The sequence below is a fragment of the Delphinapterus leucas genome, chromosome 3, assembly GCF_059928025.1.
Source record: "Delphinapterus leucas isolate spDelLeu-1000000601 "Yukka" chromosome 3, BTC_Dleu_Yukka2, whole genome shotgun sequence".
Lineage (NCBI taxonomy): Eukaryota > Metazoa > Chordata > Mammalia > Artiodactyla > Monodontidae > Delphinapterus > Delphinapterus leucas.
In genome coordinates this window covers 96029371-96036256 of record NC_143131.1, presented here as the reverse complement: position 1 = coordinate 96036256, position 6886 = coordinate 96029371, and positions in this window count along the sequence as shown.

The following is a 6886-nucleotide window of genomic DNA, read 5'->3' as shown; positions in this document are numbered from 1 at the left end:
AGCTTGAGTAACTGGGCGTATGGTGGTGCCATTAATTCAGATGGGTGGGTGGAGGTAGAGAGTGAAAGTGGAGGGCAGAGTTCTGTTTGGCATATGTTACGTCTGAGATCTTTTTGGGCATCCAAGTAGAAATGTGAAGTGTAGTCCAATCTGCAGCTCTGTGGAGAGGTTGGGGCTGGTATGTAAAGCCATCAGTGTAGAGATGATAACATTTAAAGTCATGGGTCTGGCTGATCTCACCTACGGGGAGATTTAAATAGGGAAGATTATTGAGCACTGAATGTTGGAATGCTTCCACTATTTAGATTGGAAAGTGGAAGCTGAGTCAGCAAAGAAGACAGAAAAAAGTTGTATTAGTTAGGGTTCTCCAGAGAAACGGAACCAATAGGATGTGAATATATAGAGAAAGAAATTAATTGTAAGGAATTGGCTCATACGAGTGTAAAGGTTAGCAAGTCCAAATTTGCAGTATGGGCCAGCTGATTCAAGACTGTGACGGTGCAGGTGAAGTCCAAAGGTAGTCTGCTGGAGAATTCTCTTTCACTTGAAAGAGGGTCAATCTTTTTGTTCTATTCAGTCCTTCAGCTGATTGGATGAGGCCCACCCACATTAGGGAGAGCAATCTGCTTTACTGATTAAAATGTTAATCTAGTCTAATGTTAATCTAGTCTAATGTTGTCTATTGATTTAAATGTTAATTTCACCCCCAAAACACCCTCATAGAAATACACAGACCAAATGTCTAGGCATCCTGTGGCCTAGTCAAGTTGATACGTGAAATTAACCATGACAGTGCTGGTTGGCTTCTTGGCTCTTAATACTTAACACTTTCTCTCATGCATATGCATATGAGCTGAACAGAAGTGGCAAAGAAAAATGGCACATTTGAGTCCACTTTTCAGCAAGAAGCATAGGACCCTGGAAGAGACCTTAAAGGCTGGCTAAGACAACTTTCCATCCAATGTAGATTTTTCTGTCTCTGCTGAAACATTTCCAGTGCTAGGGTGCTCACTACTTTCTAAGATAAAAAGTTCTGTTAATGTGACTCTCTATTTTTTTAAAAGAAGTTATCCTCATATTGAGCAAAAATCTTCCTCATGAAGGCTGACTAGCTCTCAGCTTCCCTAGCAGGTAGTAAGAATGCAGAACTGCCACACCACCTCTGCCAAGGACTGTGTCAATTCTGGAGCTTTGCAGAGTTTGGAGAGCTTTATCAGTCCTGGAACACAAGGCTTTTTCTCCCCAGGGCACAGACATGTCACCCAGGTAGTTGGGTGAGGATGGATTCAAGTACTGTTTATCTGAAACCACTTACCAGGCACTCAAGCCTTACTGCTAAATCTGCCAGGCTGCTTCATAATGGTGAACTTGCTCCCAGACACTTCTCTGACCCCACAAGCTGTCTTCTGTCAAAGCCTGAAGGCTGTCAGCCCTGTCTGTCTGTATTGGCCTGAGCCAACTATGGACATGCTTCTTTTTTTTTTTCCTCGGCCTATGTTTAGGTCAGTAGAGGTAAATAGATATGAAGAAGGAGGGGTGTGGTCCAACTCCAAATACCTGTGCAAATGTTAGCTCCATTCTGACTGGAGATCCTTTAGTTGGGAAGACCAGACATTGGTTCTGATTTTGTTCCTTGGTGACACATTCCCTTTTTAAAGCCAGTGAACTCGGATTTGCCCTAATACTAACTCCATCTTTATAAAAATGTAAGTTGTAACCTAGGCAGTGATGAACAAGACTATTTCCTTGTAAACGAAGCCCCTGAATGTAAACCACATTCCAGAGGCTGCCACAGACCCAGCGTTTCCAGTGCCAGTGGAGAAACAGGCCTCAGAACTGTGTAGACACCACTCTGCTAAGAATCTTTGATTGGAAGATTGACCACAAGCCTAGGAGAGAATAGTCATGTAATCCAAAGAACGAGGATTAGTACAGGGTTTGGTCCACCCCCTTTATTTATTTATTTTAAAAAATTTATTTATTTCCTTTATTTTTTTTGGCTGCGTCGATCTTAGTTGCGGCATGTGGGGTCTTCGTTGAGGCATGCGGGATCTTTTGTTGCGGCATGGGCTCTTCGTTGTGGCATGCGGGCTTCTCTCTAGTTGTGGCGTGCAGGTTTTCTCTCTCTAGTTGTGGCACGTGGGCTCCAGGGTGTGTGGGCTCTGTAGTTTGTGGCACGTGGGCTCTCTCGTTGAGGCGCGCCAGCTCAGTAGTTGTGGCGCTCAGGCTTAGTTGCCCCGCAGCATGTGGGATCTTAGTTCCCCAATCAGGGATCGGATCTGCATCCCCTGCATTGGAAGGTGGATTCTTTATCACTGGACCACCAGGGAAGTCCCTTTGTCGAGCCTCTTTAAAGTCTTGCTTTCTACTTTAATAAATGAAAGCACTTAGCAGAAAAACTAGCTCTGGAGGGCTCTGACATTCAGAGCACCGCTAGGCAATCTTTTTAGCCTGCTGTTTGCAAACACTAGGACATAACGCAAAGATGGAATGTTTGTGTCCCCCCCTACATTCATGTATGTTGAAACCTAATCCCCAGTGTGATGGTATTAGGAGGTGAGGCCTTTGGGAGGCAGTTAGGTCATAAGTCAGAGCCCTCATGAATGGGGTTGGTGCCCTTATAAAAGAGACCTCAGAGAGCTCCCTCATCACTTCCACTGTGGAGGACATAGTGAGAACATGAGAACAGTCTTTGTACCAGGAAGCAGGCCCTCACTAGACACTGAATCTGCCAGTGCCTTGATCTTGGGCTTCCAGCCTCTAGAACTGTGAGAAATAATTTCTGTTGTTTAGAAGCACTCAGGTCTGTGGTATTTTGTTCTAGCAGCCTAAAGAGACTGAGACATAAAACATAAGACATCTTTTGTCTTTTGTTTCTTTGGAAAATTCAGTGGCCATGACTTTTTTTGACGTGTTTTTAATCCTGAAGAAGACTTGTTACACAAATATGCACCAATGATACTTTTGGTTATTGGGTTTTATCAAGGAATTTCAGACACCACTGAACTGAGGTCTGGCAAATAGGAACTACCCTGGATGTGAGTCCTTGTTTCCTTCCCTACAATGCAATGTTTATCCTTCAAATCCTCCCCAACCCCACCTCTCCTCACAGGATAACAACTTTGCGCATCCAAGAATTACATGTGTACATCAGCATTCACACCTCTTTCCTCAAAAAATGAACAGTTTCTCTTAACATAAACATTTCTAAGAAGACTTATGCCTTTTGTAGTATTTGTAATGACATCATTGGTTATTAAATTTTGTTGATTCAATTGTGAACTTGAGAAAAGGATATCTCAAACATCTTTTTAGGCTCATATGTCTTAAATACAGTCCTGTGCTTAATGAACTATAAATATTTAATGAAAGGGTAAAAATAATAAATGCGTTATAAAGAGATTCCTGTGTACTAATATCTTTGGGGAGTAAATTGCTCTCTTTTTAAAAAAGGATTATATATACGTAGTGTATACAGTCGACCTTCTGTGTCCACAGGTTCACATCCACAGAGTCAACCAGCTGCAAATAGAAAATATTCAGAAAAAAATTCCAGAAAGTTCTAAAAAGCAGCACTTTGTACATAGTTGCCAGGGTGTTGTGCCCTGGCAACTATGTACATAGCATTTACATTGTATTACTTATTATAAGTAATCTAGAGATGATTTAAAGTATACACAGGCGGATGTGCATAGGTTATATGCAAATACTGTGCCATTTAACACAGTGTAAGGGACTTTATCTGTGGATTTTGGTATCCAAGGGGGTTCTGGAACCAATTCCCCAAAGATACTGAGGGACAGCTGTACATATTTTTGAAATTTTGAAAAGAATGACTGTCATTACAATTCGGCTGTCCAGAAGCAACAATTACTGAAATTTTAGTGTGTTTACTTTGGTCTCTGGTTAGTGGAACTATCACAGCAAACAACTTCCATTGTAAGTCACAGGTTACCAATAATGTAAAGTCCTCAACCTGGGGAAAATCGATCAAATAACAGACAGCTACAAAACTAGATCCTAGCTCTAGGTTTTAGACTTTTTTCCTATATCAGGACACAGAAACAAGTTCCAAGTCAAAATGCTTTACTCTGCACAGAACATTGTTATACAGTTTTGGGGTTTTTTTGGCAGTATGCGGGCCTCTCACTGTTGTGGCCTCTCCCGTTGTGGAGCACAGGCTCCAGATGCGCAGACTCAGTGGCCATGGCTCACGGGTCCAGCCGCTCCGCGGCATATGGGATCTTCCCACACCGGGGCATGAACCCGTGTCCCCTGCATCGGCAGGCGGACTCTCAACCACTGCGCCACCAGGGAAGCCCTGTTATATAGTTTTTGAATTGGGAGGGACACATACTTTTGGGTATTATTCTATGCGTTATGTGTTTTTGTAAAGCCACTGTGGTGAAGGTGGGGACATACTATGACCACGTTGGGAATCTCTTAAACAGGAAATTAAAGGTGATACTAAATTGGCAAACAGGAGTATTATAGAAACCTTGTTCTCAGGAGAACGATGGTTACATACTGTAAGCTATTTCATTTATTTTTCTTTTGTTTCTCATTATTTAATAATAAGGCATGTTCTTCTACCTAAATCAATGACACAGAATAAACCAGTGTAATTAGACTCAACTATCCCTGCCTGAATTTCTGGTCAGTCAAGTTTTTTTTTTACAAATTTATTTATTTTATTTATTTATTTTTGGCTTCCTTGGGTCTTTGTTGCTGTTGCACGGGCTTTCTCTAGTTGTGGTGAGCAGGGGGCTCCTCTTCATTGCGGTGCGAGGGCTTCTTCTTGTGGTGGCTTCTTTTGTTGCAGAGCACAGTCTTCAGTAGTTGTGGCTCGCGGGCTCTAGAGCACAGGCTCAGTAGTTATGGTGCACGGGCTTAGTTGCTCTGCGGCATGTGGGATCTTCCCGGACCAGGGCTCGAACCCGTGTCCCCTGCATTGGCAGACGGATTCTTAACCACTGCGCCACTAGGGGAGCCCCGGTCAGTCAAGTTTTGAAAGCAAAGAACAAAACCAAAATAATCTCAGTCTGCTTTTCTAAACTTTAACGCCGGTATAATATCTTTTCAGGAGGGGGAACACATTTTCTTGCTTTTAGTTTCCTTTGATCAAATTCCTCAAATCATTACCAGTGCTAAAATACAGGCAGTCTTGACTGGAACCCTGCCACAGGGCTTGGGAGTGGTGGTGAAAAGTGGACTTGAAGTGTCTGATCTTTTGCTTGTTTTGAAACAATGAGCCCCATATTGTTAAAATGGCAGAGCTCTTACGGTCCCTGGTTGAGCATAGCTAATTCCCAATCCGTGGGAGCATGTTTGTATTACAGTGATCCTAATTTACCCATAAATAAATTATTCTCCTCTGAAGCCCATAATAAATATAGTTTTAATTGCATGCCAACTGTTAGACCCTAAAATTAGACAGCTTCAGTCTTCCTTTGCCAATTGGAGGAGGTGTTCTGGAATATTTGAGTGGAGATTTTCTGTGGCTCCAGAGGCTCTTTGGGAGAGAGAAGAGGCAGAAATATTTCTGATGAATGTCTGAACAGATTTCAGTTGTAGAAGCCTTATTTCTGGGTCAGACAGAAGCCATGTTCAAATGTTTTTCAACCATTTGAAGGGTGGTATCCCAGCCATGCCTTTTATCATCTCGCTTCTTTTGAGTCCCCGGGTCCATTTTCATAGATGAAGCCAAGGAGGGTGAGTCAGAAACTGCTCTGCTGCCTGTGCCAGCCTTCAATCTGCCTTAATTAGCAGAAACAGTACCCACTTCGAAAAGATGTTTGTGCCCTTGTGACTAAGAGCCTTCAAATAGAGTCACTCTCTAAAGGAAATTGTAGGACAATCTTACAAATTAACTTGGGCACAAGGGAATACAGGCCATGTGTGAAATTAGGTTGGCCCCAATGGAAGCGAGGTTAGGAGCTGGGGGCAGATTTCGAGCTACCCTACCCTCGTCACACTCCTTTCCCAGCCCCCTCCCAGCAGAGCAGCTTGTGGGAGCTGAGTGACTTTCCGCAAGTGCTTAACCTCTTGAGCCCCGTTTCCTCATTTGAAAAAACAGGGAGACTAACAGTACCTGCCTCACTGAGTGGCTGTAAGGACTGAATCAGATGGTGTTTATAAAGTGCACCGCCCCCGCCAGGAGTGTCAGTAAAAGTTACTAATTGCTGCTCCCCTTTCTTATGTAGTGAGTTATCTCCTAGCCTGCTTTACCTTTGCTTCCCACTTTTCTCTATACCCACATTTTCCGTCTGTGGAATATTGAAGGGCAGATGCACCAGGTAAGTTTCTTTTGAGAGAAGGAGACTGTGTACTAATATTGAACCCAAAACCCTGTAGTTCTTGTTTAATGTGGCAGTTGATAGAAATCACGGTTAGAGCCAACCGAGGGTCCTGGGGCTGCCTCAGGATCAAGTTGCAATGATGGAAATCAGGGCATTCTTGTCTGTGAACCACTGTAGCATTCTAGAAGCATTCTTAACCTGCTTGACTTACTTTGGAGCAAGGCACCAAGTGTCCTTTTATTAGTCAGTTCACATTTTTAACAGGTAAGAGCAAATCTTTTAAAACAATTTTTCAAGCAATTTTGGAAGATTCCTGTGTTCTTTCAAACAGTATCATCTTTCTCGCCTTTTTTAAAACTTTATATACTTAGGTATATTCAGAATGTCAATAATGTATCTGCAGATCTTTATTTTGCAAGTATAGAGTAGTGTTCAGTTAATGGAACAATTATTTGAATTCCTTGTTTCCTCTGGGAGGAGTGTAGGTGTTTTTTTGTGTGTGTGTGTTTTTTTTTTTTTTGCCTTTTTTTGGATTAATTAGTGCCTTTTAAAAAAATTTATTTATTTTTGTCTGCGTGGGTCTTTGT